The 15,183-nt window shown below is 43.9% G+C and overlaps 1 non-coding gene across 1 annotated transcript; it reads right to left on the reverse strand.

Moving 5' to 3' along the window:
- Positions 1–7,341: 7,341 nt before the first annotated feature.
- On the reverse strand, positions 7,342–7,414 carry TRNAG-UCC (transfer RNA glycine (anticodon UCC)). The gene has a single exon. It is a non-coding gene; the product is annotated as a tRNA-Gly (tRNA).
- Positions 7,415–15,183: the final 7,769 nt, after the last annotated feature.

Consider the following 15,183-nt stretch of genomic DNA (forward strand, 5'->3'; position numbering starts at 1 on the left):
GGAGCCTGTGCTCCGCAATGGGAGAGGCCACAACAGTGAGTGGCCTGCGTACCGCAAAAAAAAAAAAAAAAAAAAAAAAAAAAAAAAAAAAAAAGACGTGGGCTAGATTTTATTTCCGTGACTGTTCTACTTCTTTGGACCAGTATCTGAAAAATCTCAAACTTCATACCAAATGTTTCCAGACTAAACTCTACCAGCCCTTTCCATCCAATGATATACAGATCTGTAGTTTACTGAAAGGGAAATTCGGCTGCTTTGTAATAACTCTCACTGTTGTTTGCCAAAGTGCAGTTCCACAAATTGGTAGGCACCAAGATGCAACCCATGCTTTTTTCCCACCCCTCTGAGACAATGAGAACTTTTATCTCCTTGTCCCAGGAGAGCTGAATGCTGCTACATGCAAGAAATCCCATTTGCCATCAATTCAGTTTTCCATGTGGGACTTTCCTGACGGGGCTTTCTTGATTCTTACTCATTCTTTTCTTTCCTGGCCACCCACCTCTCCCTTCTTCTAATAATTTAGAGCTGTCTTTCCAGAAATATCAACCAGGCGGGTACAACTTTTCAGTGCTTCCTACTCCAGTGACGTAAAACACCCACAAAAATTTTCTGCTAATCCTGAGTAAAACAAGCAACGATATGTCAGCAATGCTCTTGAGGCCAGATCGTGCAAGTTGACATGCAGAGCTACCAGCAGCAAGCCCATCACTAGGGTGTGTGCATTCTTGAGAGGCAATGAGACAGCTTTGGCTCAAACCTCCTGTGTGTCATTATTTAAAGAAATCAAAGATATTTGTTTTGGTTTGGGGGCTGGAATTTGTGCCTCAAAATAGCTACAGTTTTCTCAGAATTTAGCATTGCCAAAGAAGCAATTTGTAAGCTGTAGTAGTGAAACAGGGCAGTTTCCTTCCAACTTCATTATGTGCATATTAGGTTGTGTTATTGTGTTTACATAAGGCATTTCTTTTGAAACACTGTATATTTGGTAGAAATAGGAAAAGCAAACACATTTAGGTCCCATCACTGTCTCTGTGTAGCTTTGGGAGAGACATGAAGGGGCACAGAGTTCGTCTTTGCTGGGCTAGACTTCATGCTAGGAGAGTGGGTAAGGGCTCCAATAGGCAAATCCTCATGGGCCTTCTGGCCACATGGAGGTCCTATGAAGGATTCTACTCTATTGATTTGGGGCCCTGAAAGCAGCCAGAAAGAGTACAAACAAGTAAGATGAACAAAACCCACCCCTCTCCCTCTGATTCCACGAATATTGCCGTGTACAGCCCACAATAGCCCCACCTACACCTCCCTCCCACCTCCCGGAAACCCTTATCCCAGCCACTGACTTGATCCAGGGTGTGCCTTTTTGAGAATCCAAAACAGAGAAAGGAAGAAACCATTCTGGTTATAGAAAGGAATGGAATAACCCCAGGCTGTAGGCTACCAACAGCGTGGGTGAACCATCGCTGAGGGTGGGCCTGGGAGTGGAAAGTGAGGGTGGAGAACTGCGTAGCGTGCTCAGGAGGTCTTCTCTGAGCCACTCATGTTGTGATTTGTTTTTTCTGTTGGGCATCAGTTGGTCTGGACCCTTGGTTGAAAGTGACCAAATCAAAACCCAAAAACGAACACAAAACACTGAAATGAGCTTAAGCAATAAAAATGATTTATTAGCTAACGTAACTGAACAGTCCAAGGGTAGGCTAGTTTCTCACATGGCTGGAACCAGAGGCTTAAAAGTGATAAATTTCCAGATCCATCTCTTTGCAAGTCATTTTTCCTGGGTGAGGATGGCCAGTGGATGCTTAACACCCACCCCAGCAGGAAGAGAGCATCTTTCACCAAAAGTGAGAGACGGGGAGGACAGGGGAGAATGGAAGACGGGCCAGCTCAGATCAGCTGTCCATCTTTTAACCAAATGGAGATCTACATCCTACATGTCCATTCCTAAGTTGGGGAGTAGGGCCCCCCAGGAATGAGAAGTTCCTATTGTCAGGAAGAGAGGATTCTGTTGCTAGAAGAATGAAAGACATCACAATCCACTTCATCATGGTGTGGTAGCAAAGGCACTAGGCTTACAGCCAGACCTGTCCCACTCTGTGTCCATCATGCTGTCACCCTGGGTAAGACACATCTAAGCCTCAGACCCCTTAGCTGTTCAGTGGTACCAAGAATTTGCACTTGATCATTTCAGCTAGACCGCTGTGTGAAAGATACAGAAACAGTAAGAATGGAAGGGATTATTGCTATTGTCCTTCTGGCCCCTGGAGCTGGCTATTGCAGGTCATCTGTTTACTTGCATCTTTATTAGTTTGTAAGGTTCTAAAAGGGAAGGTCATTGCATAAGGTTCAAACTAAGAGCTGCCGCCAGCCTACCCAGGTGTTCAGACAGTGCATCTGCCTCCCACCTGCTTCACCCAAGTGATTCAAAGAAGAGCGTATTGGTTTCAGCTTCCTAATCATGATCAGCATGACATGGAGAGGCACCTCTCTGTGATGCAGCTTCACTCTGAAGTGTTGGGTTTCTATTTGCAGACTCTTTTGGAAACTGTCTTTGACTCCTGAGCACCAAAGCATTTGAAATATTCATCATTTTTATCCCTAAAAACGGAACAGGAGGCCTGGCACCTCTCCTAAAGCCCCAGCCACACCTGCTGTTTATTCTGCACTCATGCAGTGATGACTCTCCTCTAGAGTTCATGGCATTTCCTTTGACACATCAAAGTGAAACTCCTAGAAGACAGAAACAACATGTCTGTTGTTAGATGAAGAGTACTCCATTTCAAGGTGAAAACTAAAGCACCAGGTTGAATGTTTTTTGAAGTCCTAATACCTTGAGTGTTTAGATTTGGGGGTTAGGGGCAACTGAATGGTTATTGGTGAAAGTGCAAGCTGTCATTCTTGTAAAGCCCATCCCCTTGGAAAAAGACAATGTTATAGAACTATTTCAAAGAGAAAAAAAAGACCAACTGAATTCACAAGAGTTTTTCCCATATCCAAGTTGGTCACTAGACTCCCTATACTCTGGATTTTACCCTGAAGTGTATCCTTTTTCTCCCTCACTCCCTTAGTCCTGCCGCATTCAGCTCCTACCTGAATAGCCCCTCCTAACTCATTTCTAATGCCTTCCCTTTTCTTTCTTTCTTTCTTTCTTTCTTTTTCTTTTTCTTTTTTTTTTTAACGTAGGGAACAGGTTTGTTTGTTTTTTGATCTGCTGCTCTCCCCAAAGAGCCAGAAATTGTCTTTTTAAAAAATTTTTATCGAAATATAGTTGATTTACAATGTTGTGTTAGTTTCAGATGTACAACAAAGTGATTCAATTATACATACATATATTCTTTTACATTCTCTTCTATTATAAGTTATTACAATATATTGAGTATAGTTCCCTGTGTTATACAGAAGGTCCTTGTTGGTTATCTATTTTATATATAGTAGTGTGTATACTTTGATCCCAAACTTCTAATTTATCCCTCCCCTCCTTTTGGTAACCATACGTTTGTTTTCTATGCCTGTGAGTCTATTTCTGTTTTGTAAATAAGTTCATTTGTATCATTTTTTTAGATTCCACATATAAGTGATATCACATGATAGTTGTCTTTTTCTGGCTTATTTCACTTAGTGTGATAATCTCTAGGTCCATTCATGTTGCTGCAAATGGCATTATTTCATTCTTTTTTATGGCTGAGTAATATTCCATTGTATATATGTGCCACATCTTCTTTATCCATTCATCTGTCGATGGACACTTAGGCAGGTTCCGTGTCTTGGCTGTTGCAAATAGAGCTGCAATGAACTTTGGGGTTGCCTTCTCTTTTCTAATCTGTCTTCCCTCCAAATGTCCTTCCTCTTAGTCTTATCCATCTAAGTACACATCTGAGGTCATTTAGTGTGATGTACTCTAGGCTAGCTCATTAACTATCTGTGGCTTAGTTCTCTTAGTAGTTAGTTCAAAGGGTTATGTGAGGCTTAAGTGAATTAGTATATGTAGCGTGCTTAAAGTAGCATCTGGCACATAGGAATTCTTTTTTTAATTAATTAATTTATTTATTTATTTATTTTTGTCTGCGTTGGGTCTTTGTTGCTGCATGCAGGCTTTCTCTAGTTGCGGCAAGTGGGGGCTTCTGATTGCGGTGGCTCCTCTTTGTTTCAGAGCACAAGCTCTAGGCATGCGGGCTTCAGTAGTTGTGGCGTGAAGACTCAGTAGCTGTGGCTTGCGGGCTCTAGAGCGCAGGCTCAGTAATTGTGGCGCATGGGCTTAGTTGCTTCGCGGCATGTGGGATCTTCCCGGACCAGGGCTCAAACCCGTGTCCCCCACGTTGGCAGGAGGATTCTTAACCACTGCACCACCAGGGAAGTCCCCACATAGGAATTCTAATTAAGTGTTGGCTGCATAAGTGTTGGCTATTATTACCAGATCCTTGTGGGCTCCAGCTTAAAACCCTTCCCTCTCTTCCGGTGAGGGAAGATGTAGCTCCTGTCCCTGGCCCGCATCCCCTAGTGGTGCGGCCCCTCGCCATGGCTCCACCTCTCCTCTCACAGCTCTCCCTCATGTGCTCTGTCCTCTGTGCTCCCACCACACTGGTAGGCACTAGGCATGTTTCACCCAGGTGATTTCTTCTCCCTTCCCTCCATGACCACTTGGGGAACTCCTTATTGTTCTTCAAGGCTGTGCACCAGTGAAACCTCGTCTAGATTTTTCTGGGGAAGACTTAAAGATGGCTTTTTGGTGCTTTCTTCTATTGTAGCAATTATGCTGCCACGCTTAAAGATAACAAAAATAACTACTGCTTACTGGATATCTAGAATGTGCCAGAGACTTTATATACATCATTTCATTTAATCCTCACGACAAAAACATTATTCCTATTATAGATAAGGAAACTGAGGTTCACAGAGCTGAAAGTTACTTGTCCAAGGAAGCAGTGGTACCAGGATTGACACTCTGGTCTGATTCTGAAATCCGTTGTCCTTTGACTATATGCCATGCTCCTTTGCAGCATGGTTGATTGTTTTCTTGTCCTCCTGCCTTCTCTGGACCTTTGAGCTGCCTCAGTGCCATGAACAGCATCCTTAAGAGCTCCCTCACTGCTCATGGAGGAATCCGAGCCCAGTAAAAGTCTGCGTACTAGGCACCCTTGACTCAGAGACTCCTGCATATCCTCTTCCAGCCCAAGATGGAAACAATCACTTTCATTTGTTTTCTTACCTTTCTGATCGCTAATTGGATTTTTCTTCTATGTCAGAGACTCTTCTACCTGACTTCTGGCAATGATCCTCTAGAAGTAACAGTCTTCCAGTTCCTGTGTGGATAGAGGAGTCACGTGTTGAGGTACCGTGTACATGCAGCCTGAAGTGGCTCCCTGGGCACCACTCTGCAGCTCTGGCCAGCATCCCTGCCTCCTGCTTCCTGGCGAGAAGGGAATTGGCAGCAGACTTCTTGAGGGCAGCAACTGTACCTTGGACGCACAGTATGTAGCCCAATATTTGGCATAGAGTAGACACTCAAAAAATAATGGTTGAATAAATGAATGATTGTTAGATGCAGTGGTAACCAATCAACAGTATGCATTAGGTGGAAATTGAAGTCAAGGTATAGGTTCCTCAGAAAGGCCAAAGGATGACTGACCCTCCATTTTGCTTCTAATGAGAGACTCCTTCGAGGCACGTGGTGGGGAGGGGAGGATGCGGAGGATCTGGATAATCGTTGTTTGAAGAATGGATTGAGACGCCTACTAGGGCCATCATCGACCTGCATGCTAATCAAGACAGTGGTGATTCCTCTATCCAGCCAGACTTGAGCTGAAGGACCTTCCCTTCTGATAAACCTTTCTCTCCATTATTCATTTATTCTTCAGCCCTTTGGAATTTAATAGCTCTTCTGATTTGTATGAATTCGAAAATTAACAGAAAATATCTTTCTTCAAAAAAATGAGACAATGAATGCAAAATACTTTAAAACAGAACCTGGCACATGTAGAGTGCTCAGTGTGTTCGCTTTGTTTTTTCACTCCTTTCTTTACTAAAATTATGTTGTTAATATCGTTGTGTGTGATCCTTGAAAATACTTGTTGCGAAAATAGGTTCTTCATGACGGCTAGTCGGTCTTCTAAGAAATAAAGTAGAACAAAAAGAAGGAGGAAGTCAGGTGCCAGTTTTAAAGAACTACATATAAACTATAATAAAATCAAACCTGTGTGAAAGCCAAAGCTTTCACCAAGGAACATAATGTATTTCTGTCCCTATAACCGTGTGTGGGAACCTTGGCATTCTCCAACTTTACTGAGGAAAACAGATTTTGCTGGGACTGATTTCTCTGAGCTCCTCAGACATTTGCTCTCGTCTGCAGGAGGTGGGTGCTATTGCAGAAGGAGATGTGCATTTGATCCCTCGTGCCTACATCCCATGTCTCCGTGGTCCTGCAGACTATTCTCAACCCTGTCCAGTTCCACCTAGAGCTTCTTCCAAGGGAAACATCCTTCGGGCCTAAATGTTCCCTCACAAAAGAAAGCCCACCTCCCCAATCTCGAAGCATTTCCCTTTCAGCCTGTGAGAGAATTAGTTCTTGTTGTTGTAGCAGCCAGCCACTTTCTTGGATTAGCATTCCCAGGCCTTTCCAGGCTCAAGGAAACTTGGCAGGATGGTTTGGCAGCTCCCTAAGCTTACTAGAAATACCAGAAGCCCACAGTATGTATCATGCTAATTAAGTTTTCAGCTCTGTCTCTAAACCCTCAGAGTGTTTGGAAGATTGAGTAACTTGGGAAGTGTCCTGGTGGGGATTGACCAGAGAAGACACTAATCCCAAAAAGCTACTCAAAAATCAAGGCTGTGGGGTGCACACGTGCCCTTGGCAAGGGTGCCTCATCCCTTCACAGAGTGGTCTTTTTCATTGTGTTTCCTCACTGGCAGTGAAAACCCTCTGGGAGCACCACATCATTTTCCAGTATCACTTCCTGAGGCGCCTCTATCGATTTCCCTCCTTCGCCTTTGGAAGTGTTTGGTTTTCACTGAGCCGTCACACTCAGAAGGTGTGACGATACTGTGGTGTTTTGCCACACCTCAGGGGTGGGGCAAGATGGGTGCCCGTGCCAGGTGGCTTCCCCCGCACCCAAGGGGTGGCGATGTCACCTGTTCTTACCACATCTTGGAGTATTTTATGAATCTCGCACTGCAGTCATCTCTAAAGGAAAACAGATTGGTCTGGTGCTTTAAGCCCCTCCTTTGACAACCTTCGAAATATTGGTCACTGCTGTGAGACTTATACTGTATAGTAAGGATCAGGCTACTAATTTTCAAAATTTTATTCCTTTTTTTTTTTAATCCACGCCGGTGCGTCACGTGGGATCTTAGTTCCCCAGCCAGGGATCGAACCTGGGTCCCCTGCAGTGGAAGGGCGGAGTCCTAACCACTGGACCACCAGGGAAGTCCCCTAATTTTCAAAATGTTATACTGATCACTGCAGTATCTTCTAAGAAAGGAAATGCCAAGTGAGGAGACTGAAGTGAAATGGGAGATGCTGGGCTTCCCCCTTTATTATAGAAATTCATGTATTTCGAGAGGGTACAAGTTAGGCAATAAACTTGGTTCGTGTTCATGTTCTCTAAAACTCTGTGCTGGATGCAGACTATTATGTGTAGGATGGATAAACAAGGTCCTATTGTATAGCACAGAGAACTATATTCAAGACCCTGTACAAACCATAATGGAATCACTTTGCTGTACAGCAGAAATTAAACACAACATTGTAATCAACTATGCTTAAATAAAATTTAAAAAAATCAGATCAGAGCAACTTAAAAAAAGTACAGTTTGCGTAAGACCTAAAAGGAGTATTTATACTCTATTACTGTTCATTATAAAGTACCCATATGAGACTTAAAAAAAAAACCTTTGTGATGAAGAAAATCTTTCAGTTATTAATATTTTTTTCTAATTTATCACTTTTGAGGCCAGTACTGACTCCTGGCTTCCAGCCATGGCTGGAGTGGTGGGGACCAGTTCCCTTCTTTGAGCTCTGGAGTTTTGGTGCCCACATGGATGGCATCACTGTTGATTCAGTGTAGTCAGGCCTTGGTGAGAAGCTCTGGGCCAGAGAGGTGGGAGGACAGTGACCCAGCCTAGTCCATAAAGGAGTGCCCGGGCAGCAGCCGGTCCTACCCATCGGGGAACCCACAGCCTCTGATTGTGCTTAGCATGGAGTTAATTAGTTTCCAAGGGAAAGAAAAATAAGCAGTTCCTTTCTTGGAGTGTTTTTGGTCTTATCGAAGGGTCAAAAGGAACGTGAGAATGCATCAAGGGTTAACTTGTAAATTATGTGGCACGGATTATGCATTCAATGGGAAAGCAGAAAAGGCGGACGTCAGGATGGACTGGAATAGCTGGAGGAGTGAGAGCTGGCAATCGGCTTAGAACAATGGGTACAGTTTGGGAAGGTCCCGTATGAGGATTTTTATAAGGTTCACTTTGTATAAATGACTCTCCGACAAACATTGCTTTGGCTGTCGGGAGATGCAGAAGAAACAAACCAGGATCCCCTGTCTTCACACACTCCAGCTCTTTCCTGAGCTGCTTGTGCAAAGTAATTTACAGAACACACAACTCAATTTAGGTGTAAAGTGAATGGAGTGTATTAATAAGAAAACATTCAAAATATTAGTGGGGGAGGGACTGGTGAAAACTAAGATGATGAAATTACCTCAGTCAAATAGAAGTAATCAGACGAGGATTAATTTTTTTTCCAGTTAAAGAATCCTTTATAACAAGAATTGGCAAATGGCAGTCCTAGGACCAAAGCAGGCCCATTGCTTGTGTTTGTACAGCCTCAGAATAGTTTTTATATTTTTATGTGGTTTTAAAACTATATAAGTATCTGCATAATATCCCTCCCTGTTTTGCCTCCTGGGCCAAAAAGCCCAAAGTATTTACTATCTGGTCCACAGAGAAAGTTCGGCAATGCCTGCTCTATGATAAGGGTTTACTTGAGGTGTTCTTTAGGGTTTATTGTGTTTTTTTTCTTCCCTAACACCTTATATGGTCTTTGCAGCCTTATGAAGTGGTCAAAACAGACACCATTATCTTTATTTTATGTAGAGATTTTTAAAGTTGAGCAAAGTTGAGAAGTATGTCCTGTCACAGTCCCCTTGGTTTTGGAAATGTACATCGAATCATCACAGCCATTGCTTGGGGGTAAAATATTGCAGTGCTTTGAAGACAATGGGGGTGCCTGGTATAATAATCCTGTCTTAGAGGAGGGGGTCGACTTATATACCTAGGAAGCAAAGGGTCTTCTGTGAGAGGAAGAATCAGGACCACAACCCCTGCTTCTAGTGTTTCTGGGAGACCTGTTGTGGTGGGTCCACGTTGGAGTTGAAGCTCCAGCATTTGGTTTGACTGAATATGGATGTTCATTTTGACCCAGTGGTATGGGTTAAATTGCATCCCCCCAAAAGGTGTTAAAGTGCCAACTCCCAGTACCTGTGAATCTGACCTTATTGGAAGTAGTGTCTTTATAAAAGCAGGTCCAAATGAGGTTATTATGGTGGGCCCTAATCCAGTAGGATTGGTGTCCTTATAAAAGGGGAAATTGGGACACAGAGATAACCATGTAGAGGAAGACAATGTGAAGACCCAGGGAGAATGCCATCTGAAAGCCAAGGACCACGTGAAGCCACCAGAAGCTAGGAGAGAGTCCTGGAACAGAGCCTCCCTCCCAGCCCTCAGAAGGAGCCAAGCCAGCCAACATCTTGATCTCAAACATATAGCCTCCAGAATTGTGAGACAATAAACTTCTGTTGCTTAAGCCAGCGGTCCCCGTCCTTTTGGGCACCAGGGACGGGTTTCGTGGACGACAGTTCTTCCACGGACGGGGTGGGGGGGTGGTTCAGGCGGTAACGCCAGCGATGGGGAGCGATGGGGAGCGGCAGATGAAGCTCCGCTCGCTCGCCTGCCGCTCACCTCCTGCTGTGCAGCCGGTTCAGTAACAGGCTGTGGCCCCGGACCCGTCCGTGGCCTGGGGGTTAAGGACCCCTGGTTTAAGCCACCCAGCTTGTAATGCTTTGTTGCAACAGCCCTAGGAATCTCACTTACCCACAGCGTCCCTAGCACAGTGGGTACTCTTTGGAGATAGTATGTGACAGTAAACTGAGGAGCTTAGCAGTGAAGACCTGAGTGAGTCCTGCCCCCTGGGCTGGGCAGTCCGGACTCAGTGGGCAAGAATGACCAGTCTTAGCATGTAGGACCGAGAGCAAAGTACACAGAGCGTCTCTGTGACACTGAGTGGCGACCTCGGTTGTGACTTGGTCAGACTCCAGGTCTCCGCACCATTTTGGACCTGCAGATGCCCCTGGACTTCTTGCTAATTTTCTGGATACTACTCAAGAAGGACTTACCAGATGGTTGGTTAGCACAGCAGGTTAAATTTTAAAAGAAGTAATAAAAAAAGAGATGTTACCCTCGTCGTATTTCTAGTTTGGGAAATAGCTTATCCGGGTCAATTTACAAGGGAGGAGTTGGCCACACACAGGCTCTGAGACTGTGCAAGTGACAGGGCCCCTGAGGAGTAGTAACAAACAACTAATCAAAGACATAGGTATCTGGCCTCCAGCCCAGTCCAAATTCATCCCACCACACCGTGGATTAGTTATGGACTTTTAGTTGACTTATACATAGTCACAAGGATGATCTTCGTTAAAAGACTTAATTTTAATGAGTTTTGCTAGGAGCTGCAATATTATTAACAGAAATGTATTCACTAGGGAAAGGTTTAAGCCTTTCAAAGCCTGTTCACAATTCATAACGTTTATTTACCAACTGAGTTCATTTTACGAGAGCATATTAAATTTCTCCTGAGCACTGTTGGTGTTGACAAGCAGTAAATAAGGCCATTTAATATTTCTCAACGTTTTACCCTCAAACGTGAGTTTCTCAGCATTAGATGGAGAGGTACTTTTCGGTGGATCTACTGCACATATGGGCATGTGCATCTCCCTCCACGCCTCCACTCTGTCTGCTCAGGATGTGACTTCCAGGCAAGGAGAGTGGCCACCTCCATATCTGCAATGAATCTGAAGGTACCAAAATGCCATTTCAATTAGCCATGATGTGTTCCCTAAGATATACTCATATTTATGAATAAATTTTCATTTGAGCATCTCTTGAATGTCACTCTGGGTTGCCAATTCAACCATGAATCGATTTTCAAATTTCTTCATATTTGGACATATTCTGGGAAGCCCGCCTGCTTGAAGACCCATCGTAGCGAGACATACTAGCAGCATCTTTGAAAGCACAAAGCCAAAGCCGGAGCGAGTGTGACTCAGAACGTGTTGCTGGCCACACAGGACCATCTATAGCTCGGAGAACAAGCAACCCGGGGCCAACACTAGCTCTAACTCCATCAGGCCTGCTGTCATCACAAAATAAAGGTGGTGAGAACCTACCTGCTTCCTTTGGGCCAAAGCGGAGCAGTGGCCTGTCTGCTTTTAGGTAATGGCTTAGCTGCTGAGTATGTCACTGATAAATGTTTCCTTCTCTAGTTTTCCTCCCCCTCTCCTCCTGCCTTTTGCTGTATGACTGACTGAAGTGAAACCCAGGGGAGAGGAAGCAGACACAGTGAGAGCCCTGACTAAAGGTGACACATAGCAGAAGAAATGGAAGTCTCATGGCATCACTACTGTGTGATGCAGAGATCAAGGCCCATATCCTATGTGGGCTGGGAAGCAAACAGCTTAAATGAATGGAACTGGCAATTCCCAGCTCATAGTGGGGAGGCAGGGCTGCCTAGGGAGCAAACCTCCAGAAGATAGACATGGTCTCACTTCGGGTTTCAACCTTGCTCAGAAATCTCTTGAATGTGTCTCTTCACAGCTTGGGCTTCCTTCTATGTCTTGTCTGTAAACGGAAGGGCTTGTGCTCAGAGTTTTTCAGAGGGTCATGTGTGTAAGTGTGCATGAGAATGTGAGTGAATGTGAATGTGTGTGAGAGGGCGTGTGTGTTGGGAAGGGGGAGGAGGAGGGTGGTAATGAACAGAGCAGTGGGTTCAAGCTCATTTATCTAAAAATCATAGTCAACATGTATGGACTCCAGACCATATGCCTGGCACTGGCAAATGACGTGGCAGCTTGAGTCTGAGGGCAGTCTGGAGGCTGAATTTCCTCTTTCTTAGGGAACCCAGTCTTTTCATTAAGGGTTTCAACTGATTCGATGAGGCCCACCCACATTAATATGGATTATTTCATTTCATAATCTCACAAAGTAAGTAGTATTGTCACCATTTTATAGATGAGGAAACTGAGGTTTAGAGAATGTATCAATATTAGGTGTCTCTGGAGAAACAGAACTAATAGGGTGTGTGTGTGTGTGTGTGTGTGTGTGTGTGTGTGTGTGTGTGTCCCACTCTATCTTTCTCTATCTGTCTATCTGTCTATCTAATCTATGTAACTATGTATCTATCCAGACATTTATTTTAAGGAATTGGCTCATGCAATTGTGGGGACTGGCCGGTCCAAAATCTGCAGGGCAGACCGGCCAGCTGAGAAACAGAAGAGTTGATGTTGCAGCTTGAGTCTGGAGGACAAATTTCTTCTTTCTCAGGGGACCTCGGTCTTTCTCTTAAGGTTTTCAATTGATTGGATGAGGCCCACCCACATTATGGAAGGTAACCTGCTTTACTCAGAGTCCACTGATTCACGTGTTAACCACATCTAAAGAACACCTTCAGAGCAACATTGAGACTGTTATTGACTAAATATATGGGGACTGTGGCCTAGCCAAGCTGACCCATAAAGTTAACCATCACAGAGAAGTGAAGCCCATGTCATCAGATGCAAAAGAGAGGCAAGATTTGAACTCCGACAGTCCGTCGTCAGAGCCCATGGCCTTCACTTCTACCTTTCTCACCCGTGTCGGGTGCCAGCGTGGCCGTGTGCAGATGGCCCAGCCTCTCTGCTCCCAGATGTCTCAGCAGGAAAATGACCTCACAGTTTCTGTTCTGCCCACTTCCTAGGATCGAGTAGTGACCCCTGGGGGTAATGTACCTGAAAGCTCTTAACATCATGTGAGTAAATGTCAGTGGCACTAAAAATCTAGGTCATTTCTTCCCCCCGCCCCCCATTTAAAATGATTTCTTTGAGAAAGTAAATGAGCATAACCCTTTTTAGAGGGCAGTTTGAAATTTTCTTTCAGTATAAAAATGTGTATCCTCTACGATCTTACAGTTCCACTTCTAGGAATCTTATTTTACAACTGGATAAAGACATAGTTGTAAAGATACTATTCCAACTTTGCTTAAAAGACAAAAAAAGAAAAAAACCCCAAACTGAAAGCAATATAAATTGCTCCATAATAAGGGAACACATAACAAAATGATGACAAATCCATTCAGGGAATTGCTATACAGTTATTAAAAAAAATGAGATGCTGCTATACAGATGACCTTGGAAAAATGTTCAGGATATATTATTATTATTATTATTATTATTATTATTATTATTATTATTATTATTTATTATTTTTGTGTGTGTGTGGTACGCGGGCCTCTCACTGTTGTGGCCTCTCCCGTTGCGGAGCACAGGCTCCGGATGCACAGGCTCAGCGGCCATGGCTCACGGGCCCAGCTGCTCCGCGGCATGTGGGATCTTCCCGGACCGGGGCACGAACCCGTGTCCCCTGCATCGGCAGGCGGACTCTCTACCACTGCGCCACCAGGGAAGCCCCAGGATATATTATTAAGTGATGAAAATGGTATTCAAACAACTTGTTAGGATGGTCCCTTTTTTATAAGGAATTAAAACTATATATGGATAAATATGTGTATATATTGATAAACATAGAAAAATGCCAATATATACATATCAAATTGGAGTGAGATTAAAGAGAGGAAAGAGAACTGTCTCTTTGTACATGCTGTATATATTTCTACATTTTCTGAATACGTTACGAGTTTTTCATTTATTTAGGTATTTGTTACTAAAATTTTCACTATGTCAAACGAAGATTTAAAGATAAAATTTTGACCTTAGTCTATTTTCTTTAATATTAAGTTGACTGCTCCCTCCTACCCCATACTATGGGTCTACACTAATTTCCATAGCTTTGCTAAAGCATTATTTAGGAAGGGAATCACTAGATGAGACCATTACAGGACATTACAGGACATTACAGGACATTTGGGGAAGACATCCCCTAACCTGTTCTCTTGACCAACAGACATGATGGCGCCCACATGGAAGTGGTTCTGGCAATTCTCGTCCTCTCTGTGTCTGGCAATACCAAGACTGATAGATACATGGAGACAGAGATGCAAATGCCAGTGACAGCTCACTGAAATGAAACCCTCACAGACATTCTCTGGCTTTTCTGTATTTGGAGAGTAGTTTATGCAGGCCTGGAGAGCAGTGATTTAGCTAGAAATGTTGAGCTCTCAGATGAAAAAGTCCTTCAATAATAAAAAGTTTATTTTCCCTTTGTAATGCAGAGCTACTGGGATGGCATTTCCAACAATACTACATAAAGAGATAATGAATTTCAGGCAAACGCTGTCTCTCTGCTCCCACCTATTGCTCTGAAGAGCTTTTAGAACTTACTACCCAACCAGAGCAGATCTTTTAGTGATTAATATCTAGGAGGCATTAGCTATCAATTGTGAGCTTTCTGAGAGCAGTGACTGCAGGGTCTGATCTTTATCTCAGAATCCCCAAGCGGTACTTGGCATCTGTGTGGGGAGCACTCAAGGGCCAGCTGAGCTCATCTTCTTATCTTGCTCTCTCTAGAAAACATTTGCAGCTCATATTTGATCCTCATGGTCTCTTGCTGACAGCTCTTCAATGCCTTCTTCTGGCTCTAAGCATCAAATCCAGAGCTCATACTATGTCCTACCAGGCCTTTCATGCTGGGCCGATGGCCAGCCAGTTGTACCGGTTCCACCACCCAGGTTGTTGAGAGTCAACCTCCCTTCTGACCTGCCAGGTTTGTGCCTTTGCAAATGGCTAAATGTCTAGAACGTCACTCCTCCTTATATAACTCAGTCCCTGCCCAGCCTCATCGCTGGCTCACTGTCCCTGTAGTCACGCTCTGACTTTCTCTGGTTTCCTTGAATGTGCTGATTCCAGGGCATCTCTGTCCTGACTCATTCTGTGTCTCCTGCTGAGGAATCTTTTCAGTATCCTGTCACCTAGTTATTAATTCTTTCTCACT

This window comes from Lipotes vexillifer, unplaced genomic scaffold (genome assembly GCF_000442215.2).
Source record: "Lipotes vexillifer unplaced genomic scaffold, Lipotes_vexillifer_v1.1 scaffold732, whole genome shotgun sequence".
In the NCBI taxonomy this organism is placed as follows: Eukaryota; Metazoa; Chordata; class Mammalia; order Artiodactyla; family Lipotidae; genus Lipotes; species Lipotes vexillifer.